Below are 19954 nucleotides of genomic sequence, written 5' to 3'. Positions count from 1 at the left end.
ATGGAAAAAAAAAAAAAAAAAGAAGAGCTCCTTAAGGAACTTGGGCTGCCTCAGTGAAAGCTGTTCAGGTTGAACACTTCTGTTGTATTTATGCTGCTGTATCTGCAAAACATCCTGAACTTATTCACACTGCATGCTGTGTGTATTTCAGCGCTGACTTATTCCAAGAAACATCTGTTCTTGTTCTCAAGATAGTCCTACATTTGTTTCCATTTCAGTCTTTGAGAAGATCTGCTCTCCATCACTCACAGGGTGCTCCAAAAGGGGTGTCAAACTCATGCATCTGAGTATGGTGCAACAAGAGAGGCTTCAAGCAGCTTTCAAAAGAGGAATGAGAAAGCCTGTCACCACTGAAGCAGAGTCTTGATGCTTATTGCTGAACTATGAAGAGTCTTCACATTTATTGCTCTAATAACTCTCATGCCAGTCAGCCAACAGAAGGCTGAGAATTAAATTGAATTTCTGAGCTAATGTCAGGAATGCTCTGTCATAGTGGATTCACCATCCAGTGTCAGAATGGCATCATCTTTGCATGTCAGTTGGACCGCTCACTTCATGGTAGAAGTGGATTTTTTCAGCCATGTAATGCCTGTGTGGAAGCTGGGTACCTCAAACACACTGAGAATTGAGTCCAACTTTTTACTTACTAAATCTGTGGTAGCCACCATCTGTGAGAAGATGCAAAGTGCTACATCATAGGTAGCTCATTTCCATCTGCTTGTTATTTAAGATGTCACACAACATTCACTGTTTCCATAGAAGCGTTACAACAAGCTGCATTGAAATTGTCAAAGGACAAATACACTGCCCACTACGGAGGTCTAGAATTGTTGAGTTAAATAACAGATGGATAATCTATACAGACCAGTTCTTCAAAAGAATGAGATGTGTTGCGAGTATGTATCCCATTTCTCATGAGCCATGCTATTATCTAACTCGGATGCAGTGATAGAAGGCTGTCGGGGTAATTCAGCAGAAATGGATCTTGTAAAGAACTATCATATATAAGGCCATCTGCAGCTGCACTGTTAGTATCACAATCCTTTCCATATTCAAGACTATTTTTATCTACTCATACTTACTGATGTGAATCTCAAATCTTCTTTACCATCATTTTTTGTTTCTTTCTACAACTTCAAATATATTACTATGATGCTCCATCTTGCCTTTTCTTTAAGTTTATCTTCTACAACTAGGGATCACAGCTTGGCCAGGCCAACAATTTTGGGTATTCTAATAGTGGCTTCACAATGAGGGCTGAGTTCCATCACACTGCTTTCTCACTTCCCCTCCTTAAAGGAAGAAGAGGGTGAAGAAAGTCTGAGATGAGGACAGGAAGATCACTCAAATATTATCATAGACAAATTAGACAGCATAGAGATATTAACATAAATTATTGCCTATTTCTAACAGAAGAGAGTAGTGAGATTTAAAAAGCAAAACTAAACTGGACTGCTTTTGTCTATCTAGGGCAACTTCTGGATTCTTGTTAGAGAGGCCACCTCTGCAGATCCGCTGCCACCAGTACCTTTTCATGTAAGCACAATATAGCCTAGCATACACTGCAGTTTGTAAGTGTCTGCATGAACTGGAATCAATCACTGGGTCATTTGAATAGCAAAAGAAGGTGATGACAGTGCCTTCTGATGAGACGCTATCCTAACAGGAAACACTATGGAGCAGTAGCAGGCTTTAAAAAAAGAATTAGCTCACCCCTTCCAACGACCAAAAACAACATGAGAAGAATGCAGTCTATGTCCAGAGAGATGCTACTCCTCTAACTGCTACCCCTTAAATGGGGGTCAAGGAGGAGTACATCCAGGCTCCACCCCTTCTAGTCACTCAGGTGCATTGTTTGTCATTCAACCATTCGTTCAGGTTGTGACCTGGCAATTCTGTTGTAGCCATTTCACTTCCACTCTCACCCAGTTTTTTAGTCATATCCTTAAATCATTACTTTCTCTCCTGTAGGGACTGTGGAGATATCTCAGATTTAGCAGTTCCCTCTTTATACAGAGAAAAAAAAACATAGCTAGACAGACCAAACCTTACATTCAAAAACCTAGCGTACTACAGCAAGAGGTTCTGTTGGTCAACTGCTCCCTATCTGACCACTTTAACTATTAAGTAGGTACTTCAAAGCTAATTATCCTTCACCAAATTATTGTAACTAGTTTTGTATCAACTTGCAGCAGTACCTAGTGAAGGAAGGAAACAGATGAATCCAAAACATGCAGCAATCCTTTCCTCGGCTGTCGACCAAACTATCTCAATTGAATACAGTTAAAGGAAGTATTTGTTTCACTAGCATTTTAAAAAATTACATACAAGTTCTGGGAGATTCAAATTGTTCTTGTATCTATGAGCATTTGCAGGCATTAATTTATTGAGTAATATTTGAGTTTGTATAATCAACAAGTATACAGAGAAGTTAGGCTTGTCTTTAGAGAGTGCATAGCTGGAAAAATTATCACATTTGAAAGGGATAATCAGCAATCAGTGGAAAAGCTTACCCATATCCTAGGCTTGCAGAAGAAGAGTCCAAAAGGAGTAATCTTCAGAGAGAGATGCTTTCTCAGTGGCATTCAGCACTTAAATGGGGTCTAGGAGAGATGAATCCAGGCTCCACCCTGGTGAATTGCCTTCACCTGTGCTCCCATAGCTGACTCATTGCTTGCCTTAGGTGATCAATCACAGGTTCGGCCCATGATTCAACAGTTCCCATACAGCGTTGCACTGCACATCATACAGTGCAACTATATTTTAATATGCTATACTTTTGGTATTTCTGATAGATGTTGGAAATGAATGAAACAATTTTTGTAATTTCTAACTGTCAATAACATTAGAGGCAAATTTCATCTCTTGTCCCTTACACTTCAATATGCTAGTTCGTAAGGAACATAATTTTATTCTTTATTATTTCATTATTCCAGTATTAGCTGACAACTGTTTAATATAAATTTACCCCAATGCACAGACAAAACTGACATTATCTAACTTAATCCTAGTTCAATTTTTCTTCACTATTTTAGAAGTAGTAGAACAGAAACTGTTTTAACATCCGAGATTGGTGAGAATTAACATAATCCTGACTGTAGGTTTCACTCTGTCAAAACAAAATATATTGAGTACTTTTCCATTTCCCAGTTTCATAGTGAGGTGCCTCACCTGTGCGTCTCAGTCTCCTTTATGAAGGGACACTATTAGGAATATCTAGCGTAAGAGGAAAATGTATTACTCATTTAGCTTTCCACATTAAGATTTCAAAGTTTATTTCAAAGCTGAGATGTATATTAATCACGTGATTTCTTTTTCACTTAAAATGCATTCCTTAACGTGCTGAAATTATTTGTTTGAATGTATCTCAAATACTCATGAATATATATGGCCTTTGGAAATATGTCATAAAAACTTAATTTTTGTTGTTGTTTTTCACTAAATTTATTCACTACAGACTGCTCTGCAATGCCATTTGAAATCTCATGATTACCAGAAACGACAGGTCATAATCCTCAAATCTGGTCAAATTATATTCAGTAAAAGACTAGAAGGTTGAAAGAGGCAAAGAAAATTCAACCCAATGAGCATAACTTTCTAGGTCATCCAAGTTATGGGAGAGTCTTCTCATAGCAGGACAACCTCCGAAATGCTAGTCTGTAGTCATCAGTTATTAAGAATTCACTGAGAATGTGATCCTCTTTACTAGGAGAGCATGAAGTATGGATGGTTTGCAGCCCATTTAAGACTCCACTCCTTTCCACCAGAGATTCCTTTTCAGAGATGTCACTAGTAGGCATTTGCCTCTGGTTCTGCCTTTTTATTTATTTGTTTATTTATTTATTTTTATTATTTTCATAAGTTAAGAGGAACTTAATGCTATCGAAAGTTTCTTTAAAACAATCTTACCAATATTTTCTTCTTTTCTGTATGCTGACTTCAATTGCGAGCTTATGTTTTCAGCTTTTATGGTCCTGGTCATCTGGTAAATAGATTCAGGATTTCCAGTAATTGAAATAAATTCAGTTGTAATTGCTAATGCAAAACCTATTTTATTTATCTTTTTTCTCCATTGAACTGTTCTGTTTCCTTATTGCTGATCTTTTCAGTATTCTCTCATTGGTTCTAGTATTAGAGACTCTTCTTTTCCAAGCAGCAGCTATTTCCCACATTTGGGGCATTTATGGTTTAGTTTATTCTGGTATATATTTGCCTCTCTTCCAGCTTGACTCCCATGGGGAATGAGTTAAGTTTTACATACATAACAAAAACACATTGTTTGCTCTTCATCACTACCTCTTCATCCTCTCTCCAGAGTGCTTGCCTATTTAATTAAGAGATTAACTTGACAACAAGAACAAAATTGGGTCTCTACACAGATTTCTGACCAAAGAAGGCTTATGTTTCTTCAGCTTTGAGTGTGGACAGAGTTAGCTGGCACCTTATACCAGATAACAGGTACAGGTGCTCTTTTTGTTTAGTTGCTGAGGAATGTTCTGGCTTGGTGTATAGTTTTTCTTTATTTTTCTACTCAGTTTCACATTTCTCTCTAAATAAAAGTGGAAAAAAGTATACAGATGTTTGCCATCTCAATTTCAAGAGAAGATTTCAGTTTCTAGATAATATACTATGTACACTATGTACATAAGAATAAAATCAAAAATATCTGTTGTAAGAAGAAAGTTGAAAAAAAATAAAAAAACAAACCAACTACCATTCAAAAGCAAATATCAAATCTTAATTAAATAATTCATCAGGTTAGGCTTTTTTCATGTACAAGAAATAACATAAAAAGACATCTAAACTACTTTCTTAGTTTCACAAAAATGCCTCAAATATTACAAATTGTTTTTTTTAAGAACATCTAAAGTAAATATTTATCTCTAAGAGACAAATTTTATTAGAGACTATTTTAAAAATGGCTTTTTATTAAAGAACTTGTTACAATAAGAAAGTTTTCATTGGTTTTGCCTTTCTTAATGCTTTGCAAAATTGAACAGATAAAGTCAAATTTTACACACAGTTAAAAATAAGAAATGAAATAAAATCTGTTACAAAGCAATAATCAATTCATAATATAAAATCACATTTAAAGAGGTTACAAAGAGATTATATATATGAATTATTCACTGAAACAATATATCCTCTGAAATTGGCCTATGAGCATAATTGCCAATTGTCATTGAGCAGTCATGAATTTGAGCAGTCATGAAGCTCTTTGTTGGTTAAAATTAACTGATGAATTCTGCTTATGATTATTTTCATTCATTTGGATTATTTGTAAACTCTCTGCTGCATTAATTTATTCAGATATTTGATAAGCAGGTTTAGTTAGTTAGTTGGTTAGTTAGTAATTTTGCTTTGGTCACTTACAAATATCATTTACTGTCTTTCATTCTTGCTGAATAACATCATAATTGGAAAATTCAGAATAAAGTTCAATCAATCCATAAACTATGCATCTGTAAATATCATAGCAATTTCTTACCTTCTTTGCAATTTTTAATTCTCCTTTCTTAGTAAAATAAAAATAGTGTGATACAAGGCTTACTTAGGACAGTGACAGAATGCAGAAATAGTGTAACTATAGTCAGGGTCAAGATGATGCCAGCCTTTCCATAACATGAGAGGATGGGAAACAATAGCTTTAATATAGGAAAGAATACAGACCATATCAATTGAAAAAAAAACAAACAACCTACAATTAAAAAAAAAAGAGAGAGAATCCTGAATACCACAAGCTATGGGATTTTCTAGTGGGTTTGCTGCTGTCATCATCTGTTATTTTGAAGCTGAAGTCTGGAAGCAGGGAAAAAGCATATAAGCCTTATTGTTTTCTTTCTATAAGTCATTTTCTTTTTCAATTTCTTTTTGAAAAATTCATACATATTTGCACCACTTATGTGACAGAGCTATCAGCTTTGGACTCCATTTTTCTAGTAATGTGAATGCTTTGTCTCATGGTCAAGACAACAGTTAAGCAGCTAGACTTTTTAAATCCTACAGCCTTTTTTTTCCCTACCAACTTCAAGAAGTATATGAATTTGATTCATTTTTCCCCATTTTATTATTCTGTGGCTATCCTTTTGACATGTTTGTTCATCACATACAGTTAAACTGCTTTCTTTAAAGAATATGCTTTCCTAGTCTTATTGTCATACCAGCAGCAAATTGGAAGCTTGCTATACTGTGCTAAGTGGTGATCAAAGAACAGGATTTCACACATCAAGAATTCAATGAATGTATAAAACTTTTACTTTCTATCACTATTCTCTGCAGTTCAAAATGTTACATCCATTATTGTTCCTACTGAAGTACAGTAATTTTTTGTGTAGGACTTCATCTAAGTTTATGAGTTAATCATTTACATACTTCTTGACATGGTGCAGTCATGATACTCTTGTCTCACTAAGTGCTTTATTGTCAGGCTGGTAAAGATATTTCTGATTAACGTCACGTGTGACATATTTCACTTATTTACAGAAAGCACTTATTTAACCAAAGAGTCTCTACATTTGTCAACAGCTGTTAGCATAATGACAAATTATTGACACAGTGGCTTTGTCTATTTGTCCTTTAAAAAAAAGAAATCCACTTTTCATAAAATCTGCCTCTTGTTGGGGTTCTATTCTAATTTTCAACATCATTCACAAAGCAGAAACTTACTGTTGGATTGTATAACTCATCCCTCCTGATATTTGTATTTACCATTACAAGTGACCAGAGGGTAAAGACAAAAAACAGTTACTCACTAGACAGACATAATCAACTCTGTGCTGATTTGTCATTAGTGTGTATATTTACGTTCCTATTATTTATTTGCAGCCAACTACATAATATGTTAAGAATTCAGGTTTTTTTGTTATGGCAAATAACTGAGTACAGTGTGAATCCAACATAATTTTCCCAGTAAAAACAATTACTTAGTTTATTCAATTCGAATTGCCACTCTTAAAGATAGGTCCCTCCATAGTTGATAACATAATCCCAAAACATCTGTCCCAGATATATGGATTGAATGAACACTCTCCTTCATCCATTATGATTAGTCAGATGAATTCAGGTGAGATACACCACAGAGATAAGACTTTTAACCCTATAAAAAACATACGATCTCCTCATACTTCATATAGCTTGCTGCTGTGGTTGGTGTGTAAAGAAATCTATGCAATCAGAATGGTTGAAACTGCTAAACTCTAAAATAACAAAAGTTAGGTTGCTCCCCAACCTAAGCTTGCCTTTAAATTCTTGCTATTGCTGGGAGGTTCACTAGTTTTGTTTGGTTTTTAAGCTTAAAATTTCCAGGGTATTTTATAAGTATAGTTTTCTTACCGAAGGCTTGTGGGTCAACTTATAATTAACTAAATTATGCTGATTTTAGGAATTGGAGCGTGAATAATTGCTGCATTACTGTTTTCTTTACCCTAGCAGTCCTAATTTTACTTTGTCTTCCTTCCCCTCTTTAACAAATGCACAATGACCTGGTGCTGCAGCAGCTGCAATTTAAATATTTAGATTTAGATTTCTCAAACAGCACTTTCTAGACACTGAACTAGATTTCATACTGATGCACTTGCTCTATACAGGCATAACACAAAACTTGTGAAGTGTTTGCAAAAAAATGTGTTTTTGCAGAAAAAGCATTTTGAGTCTCTATCTAGCAGTCTTTACTTAAAAGCAGAAAATAAAATTAAGAAATTAAACTGTACCCACGCTTCACAGAAGACTGCAATTTTATGGCCATTTAGCATTTTTTAAACTTTTTATTTGTTTGCTTTCTTCCTGCCAAGTTTTTCCCTGAGCCACAGATGTCATTTCCTATTCAGCTGCTGCACTGTTTCTTCCAGACACCCTGCAGATCATATGGGTAACATTCCAACCCAAATTGGATCATTTGAGTAACAGATAACTTCTCAAATCTGCTACTGTTTTCTTTGCATTCTTTACTCATTTTTTTTTCTTTTCAACCTGCAGTTCACAACCTTAGTAAAGACTAATAAATAATTTATATTTTAAAATCTTGTCTCAAAACAATTTTTATATCCAAAATGATAAACAACGCCCAGTCCAATACAGCCATTTCTACTTTGCTGTTTCATGCAAGGTGCCACAATACGACACAGATTTTCATTGCTTCAGTATCTTCTTTTCCTTGTTAAAAAAAACTGAACATTACCATTTTAATATTCATTTTAAAGGAAAATCTTTGAGTTTCTCCCCTTCACAGTATTCAGAATTTGGAATCAATAGTACCTTTTCATGTGGCCTGAAGACAGTTTATTGGAACCTTTTAAGACTCTCAGTGCTGTTTTCAATATGAATAAATAATTCAGTGTGGTAGAAAGGAAGTGATTGAAATATTGCTGGCCAAGGGCTTCCAACTGTCTTAGGGCAGGTTTGAAAACTGAACTTGTGCATACTACTTTATCAATGAACCTTTAAATCTGGAGAAGCTCGATGTAATTAAAAACACATTCATAACTCAAAGGTTTGAATGCTTTACAGTGCTGAACATGATATGAAAGAGATCCCAGCAATACAAAACATGATGGTTTTGTCATGATGTTTCACTAAATCCTACTTCTCCCCTTTCACGCACACATAATTTTTCTCACAGTACTATTGGAAGTATTCCCAGTGCTAAATCATATACTTACACTTTAAACAAACACAAGCATCTTTCTTATGGTATCAAAATGATTTTTCTCTAACCTCTTCTTTTGTCTGCTGGAAATCCTGGAGGGTCTCTGAAAGAGAAAAGGACAGAACTTTGGGGACCTGAGAAATCTGGAGATTTGTCTTCACTTATTTTTCAAGATTTTCCAAGAATTTCTAAAACAGTAAATTTGTTTAAAGGCCTTTGAGGAAATTCTGTGTCTCAGAAGACACTTGCTGTATTTCAATATCTTAAATTTATCACAATGGAGTCTAATCTAATATGAACTAATTCCATAAAAACATCCAATTAAAAAAAATATTTTAAACAAACTGATCTCTGACCCACAAAAATCGTATTGTACTCCAGAATGCCACATTATATTAATTGTTTATATTCATTAGATTTTTAAATGTATTGTTATAATACAGGCATTTTCTACTAGCATGCAACAAATGTTAAAAAGATGAATGAATGCTTGTGAGCCATTTCGGCTTTCTGGTCATTGCTCTTTAATACAGGATCTTTGAAATATCAGGTATTTCCTCTATTCTCTTTTTCCCAGGGCTTTGGATATTAGAGAATCCCTACTTTTATCTATTCATTTCTTTACTGTCTCATTCCTTATTGAAAGTTGGAATATTTTGAACTTTAAACAGCGTTTTATAATTTTTATGGTTTCTGTATTCATAGTGAAAGCTAAGATTTATGATGCCCTGGAGAGCCCACTTGGTTTCAGTCCTTCAAAGACAAATGCTACATTAAAAACAATGGTGGTATCCCTGCAACTTACCAGGAATTCATTATGAAATATAAACTGCACAAGAAACATAAGATAACAGTGAATACAGATAAGGGATATACATAGTATATTTAAATTATTATGAACACTTATTGCATTTGTGGAAATTACAGTTTCTGAGCATAAAGCATTTTTTAATAGTTGAGCTACTTCTTCCAGAAAGTAACTCTCAACCTCATGTCTACTAGAGGTGAAGCAAGGCTCCACCCCTTCCAGTAGCACAGGTGAATTGTCTTCACCTGTGCTCCCAGGGTTGACTCATTGTTCACCTCAGTGGTCAATCAGAGATTCAGGCCATGATTCAGCAGTTCCCATACCTACTTCAATAAATTCCTCTTCAAAAACATGGCACATTTTTTAGCATCACTGTAAGAAAAAACCAGCAAAGACTTTCAGTCAGTTGATACAATACCGTTTATCTTTCTCCAGCAAAGGCAGCTGCTCATGAAACACTTCAATTAATATTATATATTATTCAATTTATATTATATATAAACCCTTGATTGGGAGATCCATTAAATTACAGGACCATATATTTAGTATGTCTCATCGTATGAGGCTCATATCTAGGCTTTCAGCACTGAATATACTGATGGATAGTCAACAGGTGTACCAATAGAAAAGACTGTGGCAAATGGAAAAAAAGGCCAAACCAGTTCAAATTGTGAAGTGCATTTGAAAAATGACTTGTTAAAGTTTTGAGAACAAGACTTGTAGGCATCAAAAGAACAATCACAGGGAGAACAATCCAAGTAGCATTTTGGAAAGATTAAAAATGGCATCATTAGCACAGAATCACTAGCAGCTCATAAATGTTGCTCATCACTATAAAGAGTTTAATATGTATGTTTAACAATCATTTCTTACATTTCAGAGATATGGCTAAATAGTAACTTGCTATCACTTTCCTATACAGCTGTGCAATGAACGTTTATTCAATATCTTACTTTACTACAACCTTTACGTCACTTCCTCATTATAAGATTAGAAACATATTTTGTTCAGATATATTCAAAACACTTTAGAATTTGATATATGAACAGAGAATCAGTTGACACCATATAAACACATCCTCAGGCAAATGTGCCCTCCAAAAGTCATGTTAATCCTTCTTGTCAGAACATTGATTAAGACCTTAGTAGAAATGCAGTTATGCTCATCAGGGTTCAGTTTCACAAGTGACCTTAAGATTTGGAAAGGATTACTTACGGTACAGAGAGAATCTAAAGAGAGTACATTTATTTTTCCAATCTGGTTTCTTCTGAAGGTATTTTTGTAAGCCATGGCAAAACAGTCTAATGTTTGAGGAACAGACCTGTGTTTAAAAACCTCTAATTAGCATCCTTGCCAAGACGTCATGTAATGGTATCAGATAAACTGTTCCAAGATGACAGCAAAATAATGATACAGAAACTGGTCATTCAGATTCTGTTTCATGGTTTCATTCTGGTTTTCAGAGGTGATGTGAACCTCTTCTATTCTCCCTGTTGGTGCAATTATTCTCATTGTTTCAGAAGAAAATCTGCTCAAAAAGTACTAACACTACACCTACAGGAAGTTATTCACCATTGCATTTAATTTACCAAAATAAAGTGCTATTTAGTCTCACCAGCAATAATGGCAAACGTAGGAATCAGGAAAGCATAGGTCACTGCTGCCCCACACATTAGCACATGGCTGTAACACAGGTTTTTTTTTCACAAGAAAGAAACAGAAGGGGGCATGTTTGGTAATTTCACTTCTAAATGCTGGAAGGAATCCACTGAAAAACTTAGACAGTCCTAGGATTTCTGTGCACTACTCTTTCCTATTTATCAGAGATTTTTTTATCTGAGAGCCTACTAGTGCTTGAGAGGCATGAGAGCATCTCCAGAACAATCTGAAACAAAAGATGTAGACTAGCAGTGGAACATTTCAAAGGTTTTGCTATCAGCTACAAATGGAGCATGATTTTTTTCCTGATTTGAGCCCTTACGTGACTCAATTTCACCCTGAAGTCTTATACTGCTTTTTCCAACATGTTTCAGAATATTTTAAATAGCTGCTTTTCTTGTTTCTGCTGCGTGCTTACAGAGTTTCTTTCAATTCAGATATTATGGTAAGGACAGATATTTTGTCATTTTAGATTATTCATACAGCCATTCAACTGCTTGAGATGATGGTATCTTGTATCGCATGCCATGACTGCATTAAAAGCAGTTACAGGAATTGTCATTTAGTGAAGATGTGCAGACTATTTCTTTTATTTGACAAAGCTGTTTCCTATTACTTATTGTACTCCCTTGACATCAATAAATTTCATAACAGTTTCTAGATTTCAAATCAACTATTACAGTATCTAGATGGAACAGTAAATCAACCAAGGATCATATACATATCACGTCTAAATACTGGAATATAGGGGCTGTTTTTTTTTTTCCTTAAGTTGTCTCACTCAGTAATCACAGTAAAAATTATTGGGAAAAAAAAAAAAAAAGAAAATGCTATGAAATCCATAATAAATTGCCATGAATATATGAAGACATTTTCATAAGCACAGAGAACAGACACGGGAGGAAAAAAGGTACTGTTACTATGCATGTACTCACAGAACCTTATCTTTGAAAACAATTAATTAGTGTTCTTTATTCCCTGTTTTCTACCTTTCTTTTGAAGCTCACACTTTCAAAACGAGACAAAATTAGGTTATATCTTGGTGAAATACTCTAACAATAGGTGTTAACATTTGTATTTCAATAGATCTGGATGTTTCATAGTTTTGCTTAAGATAAGTTTTTAATATGGTATTTCTTATGTATTCATTTTTATGTTTTACTCAAAGGGAAGCATAATAACTGCATGGTAAACCTTGACATTACAGTCAACATGACTGGAAAATATTGGCATGGATGCAATAAAAATAAAAGCTCATTTCTAATTCTATCTTCCATCTTATTCTCATGGGGTAAATAGGAAATAGGAATTTACAATAACAGATGATGTAGCCCTAGACTGCTTGCTGAAAGATGATACTCAAGTATAACCCTCTTTCCACAATTTCATATAACCATACTTTGAATGTTATTCAAAACACAACTATATCCCAAGAGATTTTGTAGTTAATTGAAGTTAGTGTTTGAATGAGTATTTTTTCCTTTCCCTTCCCTACACTTCCCTAGCCTTCCCTTCCTCCTCAAAAGTCACTTTTCTTTCAATAATCTTCTTTAGACTGTACAGATGAAAGCTGATCATCTTACCTGGCAAAGGAAGCTTGGAATATTTAAGTACACGTCTATCCTACAAGACTCATGAAAAGAATCTGCTTTTGCAAGTTGTTTTCTTCATGATATAATGTACCAAATGGCTTGCTGAAAAACTGGACAAATTCCAGTTGAACAGGCACTATTCAAATTGATAGTGACAGCTCATCGGGAAAAAAAATAATGTTATTTTCAAGTGATTGATATGAACTCAAAGGGGTGTGAAGAAGTATAGTGTTCATATTGTTCATGAGCTGTTGACAGTTTGGCACATCACTAACACTGATTAGAAACAAGCCAGGACACTGCAGTTTGCATTCACAGAAAGCTTAGAGATCACATTAAATTATTTGCTTCATATGAACACTCAGTACACTAAAATATGCAAAACAAACAAAAAAAAAAAATTGAATGACCTTTGTATCCAGAAACTCAGTATCTATGAGGACAGTAGTGAGTGATAAAAAAGTAGTAGATTATTAATGGATATTAATTAAATTGAGCAAGTGACCTTGATGATATTCAGTTCTCTAGTGAAATGCAGATGTGCTAGGAGATAGAACAAAATTAGAAAAATAAGCATTTTAAAATGGAACTCTAAAAAACTTCTATACATTGTTCATTGTGCACATTTTGCCTCTGCATAGCAAAAATGTTACTTGAGAAAGCTTTTCTAGCATTTATTTGCACATTCCTTATTTCATCTATGCAAATGTTAATGTTACTAGAATTAATTTTTAAAAGCCTATTTTCTATGCACTTTCTCAAATTACAGTGCTTTTACAGACCACTAAAAGAAAGTAACCTCTTCAGTATGCCTTTATTTTTCAAATAAGCTCTGTAAAATGTCAGCATCAGGAAAGGTAGCTCTCACATCCACCCCACAGCAACTGTAGGGATTTCTCTGGCTGGAGGACACTGTGGTGTACTTGTTCTGTTAGATGTTTCCTGCTTATTAAAATTAACTACTATTACTTCACATTACCCACATATGTCCAAAATAGGATGACCATTTTAAAGCTGTCTGTAATTCAGGCTATTCCACACTTACACAACAGTGAGAGTCAAAAATAGTTTCTCCTATATGTCAATTTTGTTAGTTTTCAGTCAGTTAGGAAAGGAAAAACAGAAAACGAGTAGCTCCTCAGGGCTGAAAAAGACACTTTTTCCTCTCAAAAACCTGCAGATACAAACCAGTCCTCTAGAGTCAAACGAAAGCACAAAACCGCATCACCAGCTACTTATGGAATTCAGAAGGAGAATCAATATCATGTCTTCTTACATAGCAAGTGGTGAAGGCAGACATCTTTCCATATATCCAACCTTCAAAAAAGCCCAGTGCATTTCTAAATCCAGAGAAAAAATGAAGTGCTAGGGTACAGAACAGTAAGCTTGCATTTTTTTTATATGAAAAAATAATGGAGTCCAGTGCAAGAAAAGTCAAGGAATAGTGGGCATTTCACCATATGATCAGCTTTGCATATTCTGGCCACACAAAACTGTTTTCGTATGAACAGTTCTCATTTGTTCTGTTCCACGGTTATTGAACAGAACCAGCCTGTATAGTAACCACATTTTGAATGTCCCCAATACTAAATGCAAACTGTTTATCAACTTCACACTTACTAATACAGAAGAGCTTGGGTTTTTTTATTTTTTTATTTTTATTATTTTTGTTTTATTTTTGTTTTGGTTTTGTAATGGAGCATGAAGCACAGATGTGAAACAAGGTACAAGCTGAAACTGATCCACAAACTCAGGCAAAGTGTAAAGTATTACTGGTTAGAAATATTCATTTATAGGTTGAAATCAAGAGCTAATGTAAAAGAAAAGCAGTCAAGTTTTGTTGACCCAAGAGAAAGTTTAACTTGCATTTCCAGCATTTATGCAGCAAGTTGTCACTGACCTTGCCAGAATTATACAGGTAATATTGTTGCTGGAGTGTACTGCTATGGAGTATTTTTCAACGTGTAGTGTTGTATTTTCCTTTTCAATGCCAGAGATTTTACTACTTCACTGAATATTGTATAATTGAATCATTTTTTATGTTTTGCCATTGCATACACAATGTATGAACACAAAATCTTAACTGAATTCCTTGATATAATATCCCTCAAATACAATTTAAGAGGAATGATGAGACACAGCAGTACCAGCTCTTATTAGTTTTGTACTCCTTCTTTCACCACTAAAGAGGTTTGAGTGCACACTGATCTCCTACACCAATAGTTACATCTTCTATGAGTATAAATTAATTTATTAATTTTATTACTTTAAAATTCAAAGCATATAACTCTCTCTGTCACTTCAGTCTGAACAATATATCCAGTATTGTGGAAAGGATATGATAAAAGCAGTATAGCTTTTGTGATTTTAGTGGAGAAATACCTCTAAATGTAGATGGGACAAAATTCTGGGATGGGAGCAAAGAAATTGTAAGTTCCTGTGTGATTCACTGCCAGCAGTAAAAAAAATCTGTTAGAAATTGTTGCAAAGTCATAGATTTGTGAAGTGTTATCTCTTCTCCACAAGATAAGATCTAAATTTCAAAGAAATAGGTAAAGCCATTCAAAAAAATTTCTGTTTTCCCGCTCAGGAAATAAACAGGAAACACCATTTAATAACTGCCATAATATCTTTACGACAATGGAAAATGTGTAATGATACAAAGCAGGTTGCTTCTCTGAGAATCCTTCATATTATATATGGCAGATGGCTAAACAAATTTTTAGATACTCCATATCCCACTGAACCTTTGGCTTAATAGCTGCTGTGCTATATATATATATGTAATGGCAGATTTTGCCACTAGTTTCTATCTAGGCTCACCCGTTATCTATATCGCTACAAAACGTGTATGGTTGTTCTAAATTGTGTAAAGTCACAAAGTATAACATTCATAATGAAATTTAGGAAAGCAGGCTACCAGATAGATTTGTACAAGGCTTCTTGAATATACAGTCTAAATATATAAGCAGTGTGCATTATAGCTTCAGTCTACTGTGTCTTCTCAAAAACGTTTATCTTCAAAGATGTGATTATTTCCAAAAAGTTAACTTACACCTCCTAAGCAATACAGATTTTTTTCCCCTTGTGCAGATTCTTTCACATTACTTTCAGTAAGGATTTGTTCTGCATCCTTTTTCAGAACTGAATGAAAACACATAAAAGCTGAAACTAAACACAGAAAACTACAAGAATGACTAGTAGTGAAATATAGCACAGCTACTTTTATTTGTTCCTAAAAAAGCAACAAGAAAGCAACAGAAGTCTTGCAGGTTCCTTGAAGACATCTGATGTGTCATTCTGTGAGTTTTTCTTTTTTTTTTAATCTCTTATTTCCCAAGAAGCAGCACAATATTTTACACAGAAAAAGACTAAGTTAAATTTTTGTTGTCTTTTTTATTACTTTCATTTTTTACTTATTATCAAAAGAATTACAGTGTGAGACTCTAATCAGAGCATGGAAAATCACATACTTTGAATATCTTTTGAGTTTGGCAAAAAAGAAGTAGTAGAAGAAGAAGTAGTCAGCCCTTAAATGGGTCTACTAGAGGTGGAGCCAGGCTTCACCCCTTCCAATAGCACAGGAGAACTGTCTTCATCTGTGCTCCCAGGGCTGACTCATTCCTTGCCACAGGTGGTCAATCAGAGGTTCATGCCATGATTCAGCAGTTCCCATACACCTCTTCTAGATTTTTGTCCCTCTGAAACTGAAGCGTTAATAGCTGTGTGTCTCAGTTTTAGAAGTTTTTGTTGAAAGCTCATGCTTGCAGACACAGTTTTGATGAGATAAATTCTCTTTGTTTCCTTCCCTAGACTCAGTTGTCTTCTGACCTGAGAAAAGTTTTCTTCCCTTTTCAAACAGCTCCTGAGTTGTCAACCCTTTTATGAAAGGTACGAGAAGATAGCTTGACCAACCTGATAGGCTCTTATGATGTTATCACCAATCAGGTAGATGAGGGGAGAGCAGTGGATGTTGCGTACCATGACTTCAGTAAGGCTTTTGATACTGTCTCCTAGAATATCTTTGTAATGAAGCTTAGAAAGTGTGGGATAGATGAGAGGATGGTGAGGTGGATTGCCAACTGGCTTACTGGCACAGCCCAGAGAATTGTGATTAGCACAGTGTGTATCTGCAGCCAGCAAATCATGGAAGGTGATCCTCCCCATCTACTCTGCTGTGGTGAGGCCACATCCAGAATATTGTGTTTAGTTCTGGGCTCCTCAGTTCTCCTAGAAAGAGTCCAGTAGAGTACCACAAAAATGATAAAGGGCCTGGAGCATTTCCTGCTGAAGGAGGGGCTAGGAGACTCAGGTCTGTTCAGCTTAGAGAAGATAAGAACAGCCTAGAACAGGCTGCCCAGAAATTTTGTAGTGTTCTCTGGACGTATTCAAGACTTGTCTGGACACCTCCCTGTGTGACTTGCTGTAGGCAATGTTCTTTAGCAGAGGGGCTAGACTTATCTTTAGAGGTCTCTTCCAACCGCTACAATTCTGTGATTCTGAAAAACTAAAAGAATGAAGCATGTTAAGGAACATACTTATAAGATTTAGGAATGGTAAACATCTTTGAAAAATGAATATATGCACAAAACAGTGTCCTTGTGTTTGACTTCTCAGTTGCATTAGAGTGCTTGGATTTTAAGGTCACATTAACTGAAATTTTGCAATTTGATTATTGATAGAGAAAAAGAAAACAAGTGTATTAGTTGTGTTCTGTGATACTGTCCATATGAAATTGTATAGGTGCAACAAATATTCCTTAAAGGAGAATAAAATACACTTTAAAAGTTACTTTTATTCCCTAATGCCATCTCCTTTACTCAAAAATTTCAGTCTTTGAGAGCATATACAAAGAAGTATGTTGAAAAGATATAAAATAGAGAGTTAGTGGATCTAGGAACAGTAATAAATATCAAAAATGTGAAAAGAGTAAATATACAGTAGTTAGGAACTCAAGATGCAGTGAACTCAACTATGATGGATAGACTTTTTTGAAAAGCTTTTCCATCTGAAAAAAAAGTGGCTTCTTTTTAATAGAAGCATGCCAGATGATTTAGGAGAACATCCATTAGTCAATCTGATAACAGACCCTGTAGTCTACTGCCTGTAATGCTAACTATAGTGCCTAGATCTATCAAATAGTTTTGAATCATTTTTATATGAAAGCTCAGTGGGCACTAAATTCCAGCAAGAGAAGGGGAAAGGAAGAAGTCTAGAGATTGATGATGTGTATCATTCTGTTCTTTTAACAGATAATATGGCCAGTGTGATTCCATTATACCAGACTCAATGAACCAAGTTATGAATTAACAAGTTGCAGTGTGAAGAAGCAGTTATTTAAAACAGCATGTGTTAATCAATTATTTTTTAAAAAATAACCCAGGCATATGTAAAGTGCCACTACTGAAGAATAAATCATTGAGGCTCAATTGCCTGAAAGATAGAAACAGAATCTTTATTTACATTTAAGTATGCATTTTCTCCAAGATGAAAGAACAAATAACAAAAAGAATGTAAGCTCAATCTGTCAATCAAGTGCTAGTCAAAAGTCTAATTACAGTCTTCTTCTAGTAACTTCTCAATATGGCATGATACGGTTACCTACATATGATATTTAGTAAAACTGCAACCCCCATTCTGTTTTCTCTCGGTATTCCCTTCTTAGTATTAAAAAGAAGCAGGAGAGAGAAAGTACAGTCACCTTCCACAACTATTGTGAAAGGTCCCTGAACACTATCATTTGGGATTTGGTTTGTCTTATGTCTGTTTCATAGCTGTAAAACAGTAGATATAACAATACCTGTGAAGAAGATTTATAATGGAAAATTTTTATAAGTAATTCTGAGAGTGGGACAACTGTATGTATGATCATATACTTTTTGCTATTCCCCAGAAAATTAAGAAAAATCTTGCTTTAAATGTAATAAAATACCACCAAAGCTAAATTTTTCTTTAAAATATTTTAGTTCTTTGTGAAGTTGGCAAATCATTGCAAAATATCACAAATATTTTCTCCTGATTATGGTGTTAAGTCAAAGCTCCTCTCCTTGTAGAAACTTAGTTCAATATTAATGCTAGCCTTACCATGACATTTCAAAATTAAAAGCCCAAATCATCTGACTATTTCTATATATATGATTTGCATTGAAGTGAGTAAGCGCTCTACTTACACAACCGATAATATAATTAAGAGCCTACATTTTTTTTCTGAGCTTACTGGTTAATTGTAAGACTAGTGCTCAGCTCAATGCTGAGCTTCAAACAATGTTTCAATATTGTGCTGAAGAGAAAATGTTGGAGTCCTGAACATTAAATCAATAGGTTTTTTGTCTTGTTCAAATAATCAAGTTTCCCTCAGGCAAGACCCATGCTGATCCCCACTGTGAAACTAGTTGTATTTCTTCTGGACTACAATATGACATGTTATCTAATAAATTATTGATACCATATGTTATAAACACAAAGGAGTTTATTTAATAAGAGTTCAGTTTTTTTCCTATCTTAAAGTTCAGTTTAAGGTAAATGTAAGAAATAAAAAAAGAGTGAGAAAAGAAAATAAAAAATTAGATCAACTCAGTTGTGGAATATAATATACAATATATGTAAGACGTTAAATGCAAAGATGGCTATTGCACAATTCCTAAATAAAAAATATTTAGGAAATGAATTCAAGAAGAAAAGAGGGTGGAATGGAAGTAACTATGGCTAGAAGCAAGCTCTCACACTGAACACCAAATTTGGCAGAGACTGTCATGAGTAGTGCTTACTTTATGTGAGAATTCTTCTTTGCTTTTTGGTTCAAAGCTTGCTTCCTGAGGTTTTTCTTGTGTTAAGTTCCATAACCAAGCTGATACTCCATTAGAATTTCACAAGTACAGCACCCACGTTTTATCCTTGTAAAGGTTATATTTCAGGGTAGAAGAGTTTGTTATGAATCTCAAGTAATGGTAAGATTCCTCTAAATAAATTTCAAAAAGCTCAGAAAGTAGATGGTGGATCCTTACTGAATCAGTAAGGACACACACACTGACCTCAATTGGTGCAAGAAATGTATAGATTTAAAAAGATGATATAGCACATTCCATATAGGAATCTGTATTTCCTGCAAAAAAACTTTCTATTTTGTAACATGTTTTAGGACTTACAGACATTCAGTACTGACTATTGTCCTGAATTGTATTCTGATAGGCAAGAGGTTGTCATGCAATGCCTTCAAAACGAATAAACTACTTGAGAAACTGTGAGAATCCT

The sequence above is a fragment of the Meleagris gallopavo genome, chromosome 4 (assembly GCF_000146605.3).
Source record: "Meleagris gallopavo isolate NT-WF06-2002-E0010 breed Aviagen turkey brand Nicholas breeding stock chromosome 4, Turkey_5.1, whole genome shotgun sequence".
NCBI classification, from domain to species: domain Eukaryota; kingdom Metazoa; phylum Chordata; class Aves; order Galliformes; family Phasianidae; genus Meleagris; species Meleagris gallopavo.
The sequence above is the reverse complement of the archived record's forward strand: the minus strand, read 5'-3'. Positions refer to the sequence as shown.